Source organism: Hyperolius riggenbachi, chromosome 2, assembly GCF_040937935.1.
Source record: "Hyperolius riggenbachi isolate aHypRig1 chromosome 2, aHypRig1.pri, whole genome shotgun sequence".
NCBI classification, from domain to species: Eukaryota; Metazoa; Chordata; class Amphibia; order Anura; family Hyperoliidae; genus Hyperolius; species Hyperolius riggenbachi.
In genome coordinates, this window is record NC_090647.1 from 292,156,426 (window position 1) to 292,176,055 (window position 19,630).

General features: G+C 41.5%; 1 long non-coding RNA gene across 1 annotated transcript; it reads right to left on the reverse strand.

Annotated features, from left to right (window-relative positions):
• Window positions 1-73: 73 nt before the first annotated feature.
• On the reverse strand, window positions 74-18,057 carry LOC137544343 (uncharacterized). The gene is made up of 2 exons (XR_011025824.1): window positions 17,583-18,057; window positions 74-362 (listed from the first exon to the last, which is right to left on the reverse strand). It is a non-coding gene; the product is annotated as an uncharacterized lncRNA (long non-coding RNA).
• Window positions 18,058-19,630: the final 1,573 nt, after the last annotated feature.

Sequence of the window (19,630 nt, forward strand, 5' to 3'; positions counted from 1 at the left end):
AGGACCTCGGCCCTCGAAGGACCGGTTTGACATCCTTGATCTAGAGAGATGTGAACAACATGAAAAACTGGAATTAAATAAAATATTTAATATTCTATATACATTCATATACCTAATATACTGTATATGTAATGACAACTGTTTTCATACTTGGAAATTGCAGAAAAGTTATTCTGTAGAAAAGATAAACAAGTGAGGAGAGAGAGTTCATGATGAGATACACGTACTGCAACTCATCAGGGGACAAGTTCAACTACTGGGGAGGAAAGTGGAAAAATGTGTCTTTCTTGCTGTCAGTTAAGCATCTAGGCACCTGCCATCTTCTCATTGCTATGCTGCAGCCATTGCTTCTCATCGCTATACTGCAAAAAAAAATTATAATAAAAAATACATTTTATATATACTGTATTATATATATTATATTATTTATATATTATACAATTATATTTATTATATTATTTTAAATACAATTTTTTTAAATGTAGTCTAACATTTACTTTAAAATTGAAAGTGAACTTTTAAAGTAAGTAGGTGAAGTTAACTTGAGGTCCCCCCCCCCAAAAAAAAAACAATAGATGCTTACCTAGGTAGAGTGGAGCCTCTTGATAGCCTAGAGGTCTCCCATCGCCTACTCGACCCTGCCGTTGCCATACACTGACTCTCTGAACATATAAGACAAATGCTCATTGGATGTTTTCATGGCCACTTGCTGTGCACAAGTGCAACCATACTGCGCCTGTGTGAGTACAGCCGCACCTGAGCAGTAAGCCAAAGCCACTCATCTACTTGTGAATGGAGTAGAAAGATATGTTGGCACTACAGTGATGTGCAGTATGAATGATGGGGGGAAGCCATTTTTATCCACTACACACCTATTCAGCAGATTCAGCGTGCTCTGACAGGGTAGAGCCGCCTATGCAATAAAGAGTAGAATGGGAGATGTCAGCACTGCTGCTGATCCATGCTTTAATCCAAAAGGTGTGTACAAAAAGATCACTGCTGAAAATACTGGTACATACCGATACAAGGTGGCGCGGTCAGCGACGGTGGGTGCAGGGCACTGAAATCTGACAACCGTTTTGGGCAAGCTTTGCTTCTACAGAGCCTTGAATTACAATGTTTCTGCTCTGAATGTACAGTGTTTAAACTGTGTGTTTTAACATCTTTTTAATATACAGGATCAGGAACAAAGTCTGAAGAAGGCTTATTAGCTGAAAGCCTACTTTTTAGTTAGGCAATAAATGCCTTCAAAACATCTTGCTTTTACTCCTTATTGCATAAACTCATCTACTTGTGCATGCAGTGAAATGTAGTCTCAAACTTTTACAAGGTCCCAGGCAGCATCCGTGGTTTAGAGGAGGAAGTGGAAAGCCTCTGCAGAGTCCAGACTTTTCTCTTCTTAGGTAATTATCTAACTTTTTTATTTTTTTAACTGTCTTGGGTTTGCTTTAAGTATTGTATAAGTGTATTCCAAGGTTTGCAAATTCAATCTCTTGCTCTGTGCATTGCGCGCAGTGCTGAGTGCACAATTATAGACCTTGTCAATTTCTTCTCTGCAGCATCTTCCCCTGTTATTCATAAATTAGACCCCAAGGTTCATTGAGCTACACTGAACAAGTTACATAAGTAAAGCAGAAGGGAAGTCGTTATGTTTTGCTAGAGTACACTTGGACAGTCGTCCATAAAATATATCATTTAGGGAACAAGCCTTGTATGAAATATGGCTTTTGCTTCATACTGTTACTTACAAAAGCTACAATTTAGATTTAATACGCTTCAACTAAAAAACAAAATTTTACTTAAAACAACTGATTAATAATATTGCTTAATGCTCCGAAAATTGCTGCAACTGCAGTTTACAGGCGTTAATAGCACTGTGATTTAGAGATGGCTTCCATTACATTTATCAAAGGGTTTTACCTTGCAAGATTCAAATAAAACTGTTGGGCAACACAAAAGATATTTGCTTGTGATAAACTTACTTTTTTCCAATCAAACCTAGTCAGTTAATGCAAAGTTTCCTATAGGGGATTAAGGCAAAATATTTACTGAAATGACAATATCATTATGTAATAATTCATGCTAATAAATAACATTTCAGGCGTAACAGTAATTCTATCTCAGGATGATTCATAAAATGCAGGCTGCTGCTCTTGGTTTATTTGGCATCATTATCCGGTTCCTTGCATTAGCCAGTGATGGCTAAGTTCAATATATTATCCATTTTTTAATAACATAGTGGTAAGCCTCTATCCATGTTGGAGCGGTTTACTGCAAAATTTTGCTTCCTACTTCTTTGAGTGGAAAAAAAATAAAGAAGGCAGATCAGCAAATAGCAAAGCCACAGTAATATTGACAGTTTCATCCTTAACTCTCAAAGTACCAATCTGCTATACCCACTTAAAGGAATACCAAGGTGAAAACAAACTGAAGAGATAAACATTTTCTTAAAATTACTTTTTTTGATATTCCACAGTTTTATTCTATAGTTAAATCTACATTTTAGTTTTTACGGCTTCATTGTCTTTGCTCAATGACACATTCATTGACGTATGCCAGAGCTAAAATATATGAACTATTGATCCTTTTTCTCTCTTTCCTACTTTCAGAAGCCATTTCCTGCCAGGAAAGTGTTTATGGCTGTAGTTCCTTATCAGTGAGGGTTGCATTATAGTCTGCCCACATCCTCATATGGTTAATTATGTATGTGGTGCCCAGGTTGCCAACATTCCTGCTACATTTCAAGGCTTTGAAAATGTAACAAGTAACAAAATGTCACAAATGACACATTTTTTGGATTTTTCAGAAGCTGAGTTATAAACAAATGCCCATACATGCAGAAATGGACAAATTAATAGGCACTCCTCTGCAAAAAAAAAAAGACGCTTGCATTTGTCTCTAAAATAACTTACAATCTCTAAAACTTGAATGTCCCATACTACCCCCTCCCCCATTTACATTGCTTATCAATATTTTGAAAACATTAGTCTTTGCAGGGATGTTGATACACACTTCCTAAGCTAACTGCTCTGCTGTATTGCAGGATGGCATCTTCAGACTGCTCTTTCAGTGTTACTCAGAGATGTTCAATAGGATTTAGATCAGGCCTACGTTACAACAGCTTGATGTGTTTGTTCTTATTCATTCAACTATCAGTTTTGAGTCATTATCCATGACCTGTAACTGAGACAGAGCTTTTTACTCTTGGCACTATGTTTTACTTCAGAATGTCTTGATAGTCTTGACATTTCATTGTTCTCAGCACAGACCCAAGGCACTGTGTGCCAGATGCAGCAAAGCAGACTGAAAACATAGTGGTGCTCTTTCCTTTGAAAGTTTTCTTTTTTGTCCATAGACATGGAGCTCAGGCGACTTGCAAAAAAAAAAAAAATCTCTTATTTTGTCTTAACTGTCTAAAGAACTTCTTTCAGAAGCAACATGACTTTCTACTAAGCATGTTAGCTAATTCCAGGCTATTCTAGTTGTGTCTCTTGCACATCTTACAGCTGAAGCCAGTATTAGTAAGGGATGCTCGAAACTGTGTAGGTAGATGGTACTCCCACGTTAAGTCACAAATCCACAAAGCACTCCTTGCATTATTTGCTATGCTTTTATTATAGCATCCAATGTTTAAAAGCGTGCATGAAAAAAGGGCACAGTGAAAAAAGGGCTTGGCTTGATAACAAAATGGAGCGGGTGGATAACGAAATCTGATAACGATAAACATCGTTGTCAAACTTTATTAACGATAAATGCCGTTGCTAAAACAGACGGGAAATAATAACGAAAATATATTAATGTTAAAAATCATTACATAATTCAACAAGTCAGCTTAACCCAACCCTACCCTCACACAGAACCCTCGGCTGGTGGTGCCTAAAACTAATTACCCCCTGGTGGTGCCTAACCCTAATTACCCCCCCCCCCCCCTCACAGTGGTGCCTAACCCTAACCCCCCTGGTGGTGCCTAATCCTAACCACTCCCTCTGCAGAAACACCCTTTTACACATAGAAACCATAATATCTTTGATAAAGTAACTCTGTACATATAAATGAAATAATATGACTAAAACTATAACGTTGCAAGCTTCTGCAACAGTAATTACTTAAAAAACTATAATGTTCTAATGTTGTTATTGTTTCCTTATTTCTGCGGTTTTTACGATATTAACGATAATTGCATTAAAGATTATGGCGACGCCCTTTTCGTCCACCCTCGTCCTGCACCCTTTTTTCCTTCTACCGTTTCAGAGCCATCGTGGGCTCCTTTCTCAAGGAAAACAACAGCAGAGACAAACCCTTGGGACAGAATACACACTAGATGCACTATTTAGCATCTCCAGGGGCTTATCTATGCTGTTGTTTGCTTTGAGAAAGGAGCCCACCATGTTTTCGAAATATTGGATGTTATAATAAAACCAGGCTTACTATAGTATCGTTCTGTCTATTCTGGGGTCCAGCTTCCTCTTGTAGCCATGTCCAGGGAGGTTGGCTTTGGTCTGTGAACCATAAACATTTCAATAATACTTGGAACTGTTACCAGTTACCACATTCCATTGCCATTTACTTCAAAATACTTGTATATTAGTTTAGTTCTGGTCTTTAGCACCTTTGCTCTGTTCAGTGTGGAACACACCCTGGGGATCATTCCCAAAATTGGCATTTGCAGATAGTGCACAATACCAGTATTTATGTCATCATCATAATAAGCATTGCGCATATACCGCAACTTATGTCATGAACACAATTAGCTTGTTGGTCTTATAGCAAGCAGTATGCTACTTGTGTAAAGTGTTATAAGATCAGCGAGCCCATTGTATATATAATGCATATTGTGCCACATGCGCAATACATGTCACGTTGCATAAACACTCACAAAATTGCTGAGTGCAATTTTATTGGGGTTTTATGAATCTACCCCCTGTGATACGAAACAGCCAAGTGACACCTTGACTAAACACATGTATTATACTAATTAAAGAAAACAATTAGTGTGCAAACATCACTCCAGTTAATTATCTTTTCTAGGAGTAACAACAAACATTAGCAGGTCATAGTAAACTGATATTCTTTTCACACTTGCTTTCTTTCGCATTACGGGACCCAGGACTAGTAGAAGAATTTTTGGAGAAGTAACTAACTGTTTTTCTCACTACTGGGGAATTTTAGGTCAATACTCAGAGGTCCACTTTAATATTTTGCAGCTTATGATGCCAATTTTTTATTTTGTGTGTTTTACTATGGCAAGGATTTTAATGTATACTAAAAGTGTACCTGAGGCGACATTTTACGTTTATGTAGAGTACAAAACATATTAACCACCCTGGCGTTCTGATTAAATCGCCAGGGTGGCTGCGGGAGGGTTTTTTTTAAATAAAAAAAAAACTATTTCATGCAGCCAACTGAAAGTTGGCTGCATGAAAGCCCACTAGAGGGCGCTCCGGAGGCGATCTTCCGATCGCCTCCGGCGCCCAGAATAAACAAGGAAGGCCGCAATGAGCGGCCTTCCTTGTTTTGCTTATATCGTCGCCATAGCGACGAGCGGAGTGACGTCATCGACGTCAGCCGACGTCCTGACGTCAGCCGCCTCCGATCCAGCCCTTAGCGCTGGCCGGAACTTTTTGTTCCGGCTGCGCAGGGCTCAGGCGGCTAGGGGGGCCCTCTTTCGCCGCTGCTCGCGGCGAATCGCCGCAGAGCGGCGGCGATCAGGCAGCACACGTGGCTGGCAAAGTGCCGGCTGCGTGTGCTGCACTTTATTTGATAAAAATCGTCCCAGCAGGGCCTGAGCGGCAGCCTCCGGCGGTGATGGACGAGCTGAGCTCGTCCAGACCGCTCAGGAGGTTAACTGCTTGCGGACTGCGCTTGTTGAAATCTATGTCCTGCAGATGGCTGCATGCCTCTGACAGGACTTAGATTTCAAAAAACTTTGCCACACATACCCACCGCTACCGACAATTGAGCTGCTCTGCACCCGCTGCAGGCCCCTCTATCTGCCATCTCTATGACAGCAGAGCTCAATGAGACGGTCAGGAGCTGATTTCATTGGCTCCTGACCATGTGACCACTGTGAGCTGATCACATTGGCTCACATCGGGCAGGATCTGGAGCCAATAAAAGCAGCTCTTGACCGGCGCACAGAGCTCTTCTGTCATAGCAACGGCAGAGAAAGGGACCAGTGACGGCAGAGAGAGGGGACAGTGATGGCGTGACCAGGGAGAACGACGGGTATGTGTGTCGATTCGTCGTTAAGCTCCGCTTTGTGGTACCAGCAGTCTCTGGTTCTTAAGGGGCCAGAGACTGCTGGTACGCCAGGTATTAGTAACCAGGCTGTTTTACTTGCTTTTTTTTTTGCTGCCTTAAAGAGTACATTTTTAGGCATAAACGTGACAGTTTCTGTCTTGTCTGTACCTTGTTGGAAATATAGTAAACATCACTGATAAGCAAATTACAGCCATAAAAGTTTTCCTGGCAGAATACTACTTCTAAAAGTAGAGGGAGATAGAAAAAAGCCAATAGTTCATGTTTATTCATTTAGGGACACTTAATAGGCTGCAACTGAGCAGAGTCAACAAAATATTCATTCTCCTTAGTAAATGTTTAAATATTAAATAAAACACTAAGAAAAGTCATTTTTAGGAGTAGGAGGATAAATACAGTTCCTAATCTCATCAGTATATTTTCACTTCCGGTTCACTTTAAAGTTACGGATGTCAGCTGATGAATGCATTTGTATAAAATACTGAAAGGAAGCTGCCAGTTTAATTATTCTGTTTATTTATTTATTTATTCTTTAATCCTGCTAGAATGAGACTTTGCAAATCTAAAGGTATCCATGTGTCATTGGTATGGATGCACTTGCTTGCCTCTTGCATACTGTAATGTCTGTAAGCAAAGAAAATGAAATACAAAAATGGAAAACATGTTTGCAAGAGCGCGATAAGAAATATCAATAAAGGAGTTTAAAATTGTTGCTCTCCGCATTATGAATGAGCAACAAGGCTCCTCCATGATTCCATTGTTGGATAACCATGTTGTTTTGTAATGAATCGTTAATGTTATCTCTGTATTGGCACGCAAAATGATGGGGTTAACACAGGACAATATTGTGAAAGCAGCACCATTGCCCTGCTCTTTCAACCTTTTGCCTGTAGATATTCTGTATGGCTCAACACCAGGGAATGCAGTGGTCAGGGTCACATCAGCCAGACATTTCTGTATGTTAGTCACGTGCTCTTTATTGCAAACCTTTCAAAACAGCTAGTTTGAATGAAATCAGGGACAATAGCAGAGAGCAACAACCAAAGCTTCTCATAACCTTTCTGCTTCGTTCATAGAATGTGTTTTGAAAAACGAACAACTTATTTAAGTGGAATATATGATAATATCCTGAACTTTTACTTCACTGATATGCTATTATCAGGTAGATGATGATCTTGTTCTTGGAAAACTGCAGTATTGTGACATCAAATTTGAACTCTGAGGCCCCTTTCACAGTAGGACGTTTTTATTGAGGTGTGTTACCCTTTTTTTACTGCAGGGTAATGCTAAAGCAATGAAAACCTATGGGACCTTGCATACCTACCGTGGTGTGATGTGATGCGCTGAAAGTATCGAATTTACCGCAACAACAACAACAAATTACCGGCGACCACCCATGGCATTGTGCAGTGACCGGAAGTCATCTAAGTCTATGGGGCCACAGATATTTTAAACTGTTTGCTGCTCAAATTCACATCCCACAAGCACATTTTGTCAATACACATACATGCACTTACTATTTCCACCACAGGAAGTGAGCGCTAAAGAGTCTCGCTTCTGGATTGGCTTGCAGCCAGATTAGAGATTACCGCACATTGCTGCGGAATTCTCTAAAGGCTGTTTTTAACATTACTGTATGATGCGATCATCCGATTGTACCGCTAACCCTGGTTTCAAGTGTGAAACCGGCCTGAAGGTCATTTGTTATACATGTAGTGGAGTGAAGTACAGTGAAGTTGAAGTATCATGTAAATATGTGTTCACAATACATCACATCCGCTCATGCTCAGAGGAATGTCTAGAAATAATTACTTTATGTAGTGAATTTTTTTTTAATGGAGCAAAATGAGAGAAGCTGTCCAGAGAGACCACTCAAAAATTTTTATTTAGGTCAGCCCCAATTGGCTGTTATGAAGGGTAGTGATGAGCAAATGTCGCTGTGTTTTGCTTTGTCTATGTTTCTGTAAAAATTGCATATTTTACCAATACTTTTTTACTAAACAGTATATTGTATTTATGTGAAAAGTATTTTAAAAACATTCTTTGAAGTCAGTGAGATGTGAGAAATAATTATGTTTATGCAGTAAATGAGCTTGTTTACTATTTAACTATTTTCATGAGAATTCCTCAAGCAAAAAATAAATAAATAATAATAATAATACCAGTCATAATAATAATAATTTCTGCAAATCTTTATAGCTGCTGATACATTGGCTCCTGCAGGATTAAAAACAAACAAACAAACAAAAAAAAACCTTCATATGCTGAGGAACAAAAAAAGAAAGAAAAAAAAACATTTCCCAGACATGTCAATTAAGTGGCATGGATTAATTCAACCAGTGCAACAGTAGAGCTGGACTCGAGCCTATGGGCTTAGAAGATATGACCTCTTAAATTGAACCCACCCCCATCCCATCCCTTTATGCTGTTCTAATCAGTGGTGTAACTACCTTAGGAGCAGCTGTAAAAGCTGTGGCAAGCCTGGATTCAAGAAGTGACAGTTTTCTACTTCTTAATTTATGGGCACCCCTCCAATGCTCAAGCCCTGGTAGCCTCTGTCTGACCCAAAATACAGAGTAACAGAGCATAGAAGTTATTTACCTAATCCAGCTCTGTGTCCATTCTCCACTACCCTCTAGTCTGCAACCATCAAGCTTCATGCATCAGCAGGTAGGTGCCGAAGGCAATGAGTAGGAAAATGGCCTCAGAGCTAGAGCAGCAAAACAAGCTCTCTGTTCTGCTCCACTGAGCTGCTCTACATTTTGGTAATGTGAAGTCTGATGAGGGTGACAGCACTGGATATTTAGTAGGGGGGTAGGTGAACAGATTTGGTGTTTGGATATAGGAGAGAGAAGGTTTTCATGGTTGCACTTATAATGATGAAAGGGGAGAGAATGCAGTTACACCAACCACACTTGTTGTTAGGGGTGGGGGTAGATATCCTAGTCACACTTTGTATGGAGGGGAAAGGGGATATATCCTGGCCACCCTTGTTATGGTTGTTATGGAGGTATATGCTAGCCGCACTTGGTATGGAGATGAAAGGGGAGGTATGCTGGCACTTTTTATGGAGGTATATGCTTGACAAACTTGTAAAAGAAAGGGGTGGGGGGGGGGGGTTTCTGGCAACTCTTGTTATTACCTTTCTCTACCTGTGATGGTGGGAAGAATCCAGTATTTACCAGTTATAAGCAATGATGACGTACCTAAGGTGAGGGGACTACTATGTGTGTATGTATTATTAGAGGATCTCACTGGCCCTTTTCCTGATGACCACCACCATGCATAGCTTGCCATCCAGCTTACTGGAAGCACAACTTTGTTTTAATTATCTTAAAATCCATTGGCACTTGTCAAAGCTTTTGCATTCAATTGAAGATACAAACTGCAAAAAAAAAATATAGTTCAGCTAATCCATGCTGAACTACCACCACAATTTAACCACCCTTTGTAGTAAAACATATCATTTTAATTCATTTAAAAATAAATTGTAATTTTAAAGTAAAAAAAAAAAATCTTAGCTTGAAATAGCAAACCCATCTGTAGAGATGTAAAAACTCTCCCATTGAATTTCACTCTGAGAAGATATGATGATCCAATCATCTCATTTAAGATTGTTATTGTGGCGATTTGTAATTATGAATAACTATTATGTGACATGACATCACTTATTGTTGATTGCCTTATTCTTATATTGCACATAATGTGAAACAGTATGAACCCAAATTGCTGTTCAAGATAACTAATGGCTTGATGATCAGAGGCTGCTGGTATTTTCAGGAAACTGCATTTATGATGAAATGGTCTATAAGTTAGTAAGTTACTTTTTATGAGGCTGTAACTGAAAATAGCACATATACAGCGGAATGGAGGAGGGACGCAGAAAGTCTTCTAGATTTGCCAAAGTATGTGGCGCATTTGGAACATATGCCTTTAATACAAACTGAATTATATTTATGAATAGAATGTCATTACTAAAGCCTTCACTGATGTTTTGGTACAATAACAATTTAACTGTGCTGACATATAAATGATGGAAGTGAACTGGACAAACAAGCTGTTCTTTAAAATACCAAAATCATCTACATATAAAATTTTTAAAATCCTTCTACGTCACAGGCTAAAAATCTGTATGGCTCAGTAACACAACAGATGGTTCACTGTGATTTCTCATTTCTAATTCATGGAAACTTCTGTATCGAAGGTCTTGGATCAGGTTTTTGGATAGAATACTGAGAAACTATAAATGGAAAAAAAAATAGTTCTTAGGAAAAAATTCAACTAGACAATCATTTATAATGTATCTTGATGCTTAAGTATGGGACAGCTTCTGCTATCATACTTTATTTTGTTATTGAAGCATAGTTACATGAGTGACAACACATGAAAAGAAGGGATGGTGCAGGCTCGCAACACAAAGTAATGATGATTTACATCATTTTTTTTTACCATCCCAAGAGTTCATAATGATCTGTGGCCCGTCTAAAACTGCCCCAGAAACAGCAAACTGTCAGATTTCTGAAGGAATTAACATTCCCAGTGAAGACATAAACAGAGCTATAATTCCACAAAATACTCCCAGTGTAGCCACAAAAAAGACAAATGGCTGAGCGCAGTGGTGTGGGGGAATGAAGGGAATTGTTGAGTTATGGCTACTAATGACGTGACATCCAAGTACCGCAAAAAAAGAGAACAAATGTAATAAATTGCTAGGATTTTCTTTTCTAACTTCAAAATGTTTTTATTATAATCATTGCAGCTTTGCATAGAATTGTTTTATGTTAAACTTAGAGTGAAGGAAACTGTACACATGGTACCCTTCCCCAACCTACCTGTGTCTATAATGCAGTTTGGCACGGTCTCATTAACCTCCCTGGTGTTTCAATTAATTCGCCGGGGGGCAGCGCAGCACTATTTTTTAAAAAATGTTTTAAAATCATGTAGCTAGCCTAGCGCTAGCTACATGATAGCTGCTGAGCAGCGGCATCCCCCCGCCCTCTCCGATCGCCTCCGGCGATCAGGCCCAACAGGAAATCCCGTTCTAAACGGGATTTCCATTAGGGCTTATCTCGTCGCCATGGCAACGGGCGCGATGACGTCACCGACGTCATCGATGTTGTGACGTCAGAGGGAGTCCCGATCCACCCCTCAGCGCTGCCTGGCACTGATTGTCCAGGCTGCGCAGGGGTCTCGGGGAGGCACCCTCGAACGTGGCGAGCGGCAGCAAATCGGCGGCAAGCAGCAGCGATCGGTGAGTTCACGCAGCTAGCAAAGTGCTAGTTGCATGCAACAAAAAAAAATTATGTAAATCGGCCCAGCGGGGCCTGAGCAATCCTCCTGCATGGCATAGCCCGAGCTCAGCTCGGGATTACCGCCAAGTTAAGTATAGCTGAAAGGGGCCAAATATCCAATAAACCAAAATGCTGCCAAATAAATACATTCTTAGTGTACTAAACAATGTTGCCCTTGTGTGAATGGGTGCCACTAAAAAGTCAGTCTGAGAGTACTGTGTGGCTGTTGTGCCAAACTGCACAACTCTAACCATATACAGTGGGGTGCGAATGTTTGGGCAACCTTATTAATTGTCATGATTTTCCTGTATAAATTGTTGGTTTTTACGATAAAAACTGTCAGTTAAATATTTCTTATAGGAGACACACTCTGTGATACTTGAGAAGTGAAATTAAGTTTATTGGATTTACAGAAAGTGTGCAATAATTGTTGAAACAAAATTAGGCAGGTGCATACATTTGAGCACCACAAAGAAGAAATGAAATCAATATTTAGTAGATCCTCCTTTTGCAGAAATTATTTTGGACCATTCCTCTTTACAAAACATCTCTAGTTCATTCAGGTTTGATGGCTTCCAAGCATGGACAGCTCTCTTTAACTCACAGCACAGATTTTCAATGATATTCAGGTCTGGGGAATGAGATAACCATTCCAGAATATTGTACTTGTTTCTCTGCATGAATGCCTTAGTGGATTTTGAACAGTGTTTAGGGCTGTTGTCTTGTTGAAAGACCAGCCCTGGTGCAACTTCAACTTTGTCACTGATTCCTGGACATTGGTCTCCAGAATCTCCTAATACTAAGTGGAATCCATGCGTTCTTCAACTTTGACAAGATTCCCAGTCCCTGCACTGGCCACACAGCCCCACAGCATGATGGAACCACCACCATATTTTACTGTAGATAGCAGGTGTTTTTCTTGGAATGCTGTGTTCTTTTTCCTCCATGCATAATGCCCCCTGTTATGCTCAAATAACTCAATTTTACTTTCATCAGTTGAAAGCACCTTTTTCGAAAATGAAGCTGGCTTGTCCAAATGTGCTTTAGCATACCTCAAGGGGCTCAGTTTGTGGTGGTTTGGGCAGAAAAAAAGGCTTCCTCTGCATCACTCTCGCATACAACATTTCCTTGTGTAAAGTGCGCCGAATGGTTGAACGATGCATAGTGACTCCATCTGCAGCAAGATGATGTTGTAGGTCTTCGGTGCTGGTCTGTGGGTTGACTCTGACTGTTCTCACCATTTGTCGCATTTGTCTATCCAAGATTATTCTTGGTCTGCCACTTCGAGCTTTAACTTGAACTGAGCCTGTGGTCTTCCATTTCCTCAATATGTTCCTAACTGTGGAAACAGACAGCTGAAATCTCTGAGACAGCTTTCTGTATCCTTCCCCTAATCCATGATGGTGAACAATCTTTGTCATCAGGTCATTTGAGAGTTGTTTTGAGACCCCCATGTTGCTACTCTTCAGAGTAAATAAAATAGGAGGGAAACTTACAATTGACCCCCTTAAATACTCTTTCTCATGATTGGATTCACCTGTGTATGTAGGTCAGGGGTCACTGAGCTTACCAAGCCAAATTGAGTTCCAATAATTAGTTCTAAAGGTTTTGGAATCAATAAAATGGCAACAGTGTCCAAATGTATGCACCTGCCTAATTTTATTTAAACAATGATTGCACATTTTCTGTAAATCCATTAAACTTTATTTCACTTCTCAAATATCACTGTGTGTGTCTCCTATATAATATATTTAAATATATTTAAATTATTTTTTTTTTTATCGTAACAACCAACGATTTATACAGGAAAATCATGACGATTAACAATGCAAATTTGGACAGAGGCGCCAGGCAGGTTAAAATGATCTAAAAACAACTAAAAAGGAGGAGTACAGGTAGACTTACCTCCTGAAATGATGGACAATCGAGATTGTTCAAATCGCAAATAACAATTTATTTTGGCACTCTTAGCGGAGTGCCAAAATAAATTGTTATTTGCGATTTGAACAATCTCGATTGTCCATCATTTCAGGAGGTAAGTCCACCTGTACTCCTCCTTTTTAGTTGTTTTTAGATCATTTTAACCTGCCTGGCGCCTCTGTCCAAATTTGCACAGTATATAGTCCACCTTGGGTGGAGGGGACTGTCCCCTTCTTTCTATCTACAGAGAGCGACTTCTTAAACCTGAGTGGGGTCAGGTTCTAATGCTCCCCACCTGCATTTCAAGTGGTTGCCTATGTGGTAACCTGTGTTTGTGAGTATATCCACATCTGTTAATTATTTCGCCAACAATTGTTAGACTTACTGCACTATATTGGGCTCTCGATTTTTCTTTTTGTTTCAAGTGCATGACGATTAACAAGGTTGCCCAAATGTTCGCATCCCACTGTACACTGTACTGTAGTCTTCACATTCTTATTCAAACGATCTACTGATATATTCATGTTGCTGAAATACATGCCTTGATTTCAGGGACATTGGCAGCAAATGGCTGCATACCTGAAGTTATAACCCAAAGGTCAAGTAAGTTTATGTCAGGCCAAGCGCTAGAAAAAAGTAAATGTCAGTTCATACGAAGGAGTTGCTTATCCGTGCCTATAGCTCCACCAACCTGACCACTGGCTTCAGTCTCCACAGCGCAACTTTCCAAAATTCAGTACACAGGCAGGGCTCAGGTGAGGAAGCAGGAGGCACCAATCAGCAGGTCTCAAGTAGGGACTGCCATTTAACTTTTGCTGCGTAGGCCTGACATTAAAAGGCACCTTAAATTAGAGGAATATGGAGGCTGCCATATGTATTTTCTTTTAAACAGGTGCCTGACATGCTGAAGATCTTTCTGGCGTCATTAGTGTCTGAACCACACACCTGAAACAAGCATGCAGCAAATACAGTCATATTCAATCAAACATGTGATCCATATGCTTGTTCAGGGCCTATGGCTAAAAATATTAAAGGCAGAGGATCGGATCAGCTAGACATTTTGCCTTGTTTAAAAGGAAATAAATACAGGTATGACAGCCTCCATAACCCTCTCACTCCAGGTGTTTCAGTGTAACTTTTGAGTTGTAAGTTCAGTTAACCTAGGGAGTCGAGTAGCAGTAGTGATGATCTGAAATTTCGCCGTTTCGCAATTACGACATGAATTGTGCAATTATGACATGAAATTAAAATTTCGAAATGATCAGAAACTTCATAATTTGTAATTTGTAATTGTGTGTCGTAATTTTGCATTAAATCATAATTTCATGTTTAATTTGGTGTTACTCGTAATTTTGTAATTTCTATTAAAACAAGTAAAATAATGCGAAATTCCAGGCAACACAAAATTGTAATTTCATGTTTTACATGAAAATTTGACCCGAAAAATACTTGTAATTATGGAAGTTTCAGTAATTACGAAAACTGAACCACGAAAACTATAGTCATTACAACATTTTAGTGTATGGTTGTAATTATGTGAAATTCCACATAATGTTTTGTGATTGCCATTTTTTCATTACGATTGTAATAATGTAAATTATGTAAAGTTTCATGAAAGCATAATTAGCATATTACAATCATCACTATGCAGCAGTCTTTCACAATTCTCACTCAAATAATCTTCTGTGGGACTTTTTTTTTATTAAAGAACACATGTAACATCAAAAAGTTCCCCTGGGGGGTACTCACCTCGGGAGAGGGAAGCCTCAGGGTCCCAAAGAGGCTTCCCACGCCGTCCTCTGTCCCTCGGGGGTCTCGCTGCAGCCCTCCGAACAGTGGCGATGTAAATATTTACCTTCCCGGCTCCTGCGCAGGCGCTGTGGTGGCTCTCGGCTCTGAAATAGGCGGAAATACCGGATCACCGTCGGGTCTGCTCTACTGTGTAGGCGCAAGTCTCCGCCACCTGTGCAGTAGAGCGGACCCAACTGAGGTGGGGTATTTCCATCTACTTCGGAGCCGAAAGCCACAACAGCGCCCACGCTGGAGCCGGGAAAGGTAAATATTGAACAGGCTGTCGGACCTGTCGGGCCGCTGTTCGGAGGGCTGCAGCGAGACCCCCGTGGGACAGAGGATGGCGTGGGAAGCCTCATTGGGACCCTGAGGCTTCCCCCTCCCGAGGTGAGTACCCCCCAGGGGAACTTTTTGATGTTACAGTGTCTCTTTAACCAGTTTGGCAGGAAGTTTACCTCTGGAATAAATTATAATTTTAATACACAGCTTATTATTTCTTCAGTACTTGCCCATTTGTGAAAGGTTTGCCTGAACTGGCTCACGTCTTGCAATCTGTCAACAAGAAAACTAGGGATTTGGCAGCACTGCATTGCAATGGTGTTTGAGGTGATGTAGAGGCATTGCAATCAACCCTCTGCATGAGTCCCGGGGCCCAATCAGGAGCCTACTTGAGATTCCAGTTGATTTTGTGTGTTAATTATATCTAACATGAGAATAGAATGACATTGACAGCTGGAACCTGTTGTATTAATTCAATCATTGGCTTAAAAGAGAAAGGCATATACAAAATAGTCAAACTGAGATCTGCAGACGGCAAAACAGTATTTCCGATTACAGAATGAGCACTTGCTAAAGCTAGCTACAGTTTTGCAGTCGTGATGAAATTAGCATAGAAAACACAATACTAAAATCACCAAGCTTTCTCCTGATAAATCACCAAGGGTACATGTGCATATTTATTCCTAGGTAAAGTTGTTACCGCTATTGGCTATTCTCATTTATGGTAAGCGGTCCTATGAGAGATAGATCCGCACTATATGTAGCATGCATGTGATAGTACTATGTTGATTACTATCATTGAGCTTGCTAGCCAATTGGGATCTAGAGGATGGAAAATGGGTAGGTGACTGCACACCAGAGCCGGATTAAGACCAAGCAGGGCCCTAAGCAGAGTAGTCCATCTGGGACCCTTCCTGAGGAAGATACCGCAGTAGAGAAAAGACTGAATAATCCAGAGGCTTCCCCTGTCTTCCACCCTCCACCAATTCAGCACTGGGACTCTCTGAGCCTATTCGACAAGGACTTGTTGACAAAGTTTGCACAGCCATGCTTCTATTCATATACGAGCGTGGCCACACTGCACAGGTGCAAGACAGTTCACGCCACAGAGTATCACAGACCCGCTCATACATATCTTTTTCTCCTGTGCACTAGCAGCACCCTGCAGGTGCGCTCATTTAGGGACGAAAGGGGTTGACATTTAGGGCGGACTTTAGCATTAGGCTCCAGGAATCTCTTAACAGAAATCTTAACTGAACTAAAGAAGTTTAGCTTTACCTACCTGGGGCTTCCTCCAGCCCCCTGTAGTCCTTCAGGTCTCTCGCTGTGCTCCCAATCTGTTCTGCTGCTGTGTCCCTCCTCAAGCTGGCTGACTGAGCCCTGACACAGTGTGTATGCATGGCCTGGGCAGCGTGTCTCCCTGATCATGCTCCCAGGGCCAGGAGCATTCTGTGCTTGCACAATTTAGAAAACATGCAACTGTGTATGCATGGAATGCTCCCGGCCTTGAGAGTGTGTTCAACAAGATCAACGCATGCGCAGGAGCCCATGACAGGGCTCAGTCAGACAGCTTTCAGAGGGGCACAGCAGAAGACAGTAACATTTAGGGGAGGGGGGGTTAAAGTAAAACTACAATAATGGCTGTTTAAAACCAAAAGCACTTTTCGTCCATTTTCCAGTCACTGTTGCCTTTGGTGTGAAACAGTCCTAAACAGACAGCAAAGCACTGCAACCACTGTAAATACCTTCAGAAACTAAACAGAGAAAGGTATCAGTAGCTGCTTTTCACAGAGTCTCTCACTATCACTTCTCCCCTGTGCTAAATCTAACCTGTGTTGTATTGTATATCAGTAACAGGGCTGTGTACATCAGTAACAGGCAGCATTGCTGCAACAAATAATTCAACTGCTTGCAACATTTAGTAGATGTGTTTTCTGCTGCACCCACATAAGCACCAGAGAAAAAATGATTATGTTTTAAATAACTGGAGGGTGACTGTCAATATCATTATTATCACTCAGTAGAATGCAGGAAAAAGCATACCTTCTCACAGCTTTGAGTCCCTGCACTGCCAGACAGATCCCAGTGACAGCCTGACCAATAAGTGTGCTCCATCCTTATCTGCCTCCTGTGGAATCTGACTCCCATTCATGCTGCTCTGGCTGACCTTCTGACTCCAGGGTCACCCAGCAACAGGGGAGAGGAGAGAAGGGGAGAGATGAGTGTAATCTATCGCAGACTTTCCTTCTTTTTCTTCAGCTAAATGCTGCCTAGCAAGCACTTCAATTCCAGGGTCATCTGATGTCTGCCTGTCATGCTGAGCCACGTTCAACAGGAAGGGGAGGGCCGGTGCTCCCTCTCCCCTTCCCTAACCCTAACTCCTAACCCTCCTGCTATGCGTTTGTCACTGGATGTAAGAAGATTCGACGGGTAGGTTATTTCGTTGGCGCACCAGGCTCAATCAGTGCTGGGGAGAATGCAGTCAGCAGCGTCGGCCAGCCACTGTGATCACGCTGACTCCCTGCAAACAGAGAGAGCACCTCTTCACCATGGCAACAGCCTGGGAGCCGCTCAGCACAGATCCAGACAGTGATACCATACCAGTATACTAGCGCAGCGACGACAGCGCTGCAGCAGGCAGGTAAAAATCTTAACTCTTTTAGTGAAAGTTACCTGTAGATTAGGTGCTGAGAGGGGCCCTTAGACTCAGAATGAGGCCCTAATCATCTGCTTGAGGTGCCTGGTGGATAATCTGGCCCTGCTGCACACATACTGAGCAGTTTCCCTTGAGATCTGTTCATTTGTATATCTGTATTGATTGGTTGTTTTAGAGTATATACAGTATTTACCGTATATGTGCTTTTGAGATTGTGCATTCAGATCTGGGTGGCTTTAAAAAGGGTACTCAACTGAAATAGCAGACTGTCGCTGCCATACAGCTCTGTTTTAATGTTTTATTAAGGAATTCTAATAAACTAAAGAAACTTAACAAGCTGGTGCAGATCTTCACTATCGATTGCCGTATTTATCCCTACACAGGAGACAGAGTGAAAATGAATTGTGTGAGATTATGAGGTAAGGGAGGAAGTGGCACAAACCTGTGGACATATAATTGGCTATCATTACTTTCTGAAAGGTGCCCTCTAGCTGATTGGGGCTGAACTCCTCTTCTGGTATGAGCATGGCCATGCTTGCAGCCACGTGAACATGACAGCACCTGTGCAGTAGCATGGAGCCACTCATGCATGAGTAGCTCTGGCTTAATGTGCAGGCACGGCTGTACTCCCGAAGGTGCAGTATAGTCATGCTCATGCTTGAAAAGGTGGGACCCCTATCAGATTACTGACGACAAGCCTCATTAGGATCCAGATGCTTTCCTCTTTTTTGGTATGTATGTTATTTTGTACCTGAATTTTAGCTCAGGTACCCTTTAACTCAGAGCCGGGACAAGGTCCTCAAGCACCCAAGGCTGAGACACCAAAGTGCGCCCCTCCATCCCTGCCACCCCAGCCATCACACACTGATTGCTATTAGACTAAGAGGCGCCACAGGGCCCACAACCTCCCCAACACCTTAATCTCTAGTTATCTGGCTTGCAGTCACTGCCATGTATCCCCTTTTCTTATTTCTTTCTGCTTCAAACACAATTAGGAATGACAGCTGAATGAATTCTGCGCCCCCTCCTACTCTGCGCCCTGAGGCTGGAGCCTCTCCAGCCTATGCCTCGGCCCGGCCCTGCTTTAACTACTTAAGGACCATGGCGATTGAAATCTACGCCCTGTTTTGGTGGGCTCCTGGCTGGCAGGGCATAGAAATCAATCACCACCCACAGTGCACAGCCGCCATTTCCGTCACTCTCCGCCGATCGGGCTGCTCAAACCCGACGTCTCTCGCCGCAGCTCACTGGCTCTGCCTGTCTCTATGACGGCAGAGCCATGTGAGTCGGTCAGGAGCCAATTTCATTGGCTCCTGCCCGTGTCTATCAATGTAAGCCGCTCCCATTGGCTTACATTGAAAGACACAGTCAGGAGCCAATGAAGGCGGCTCCTGACCGACTCACATGACTCTGCCGTCATAGAGACGGCAGAGTG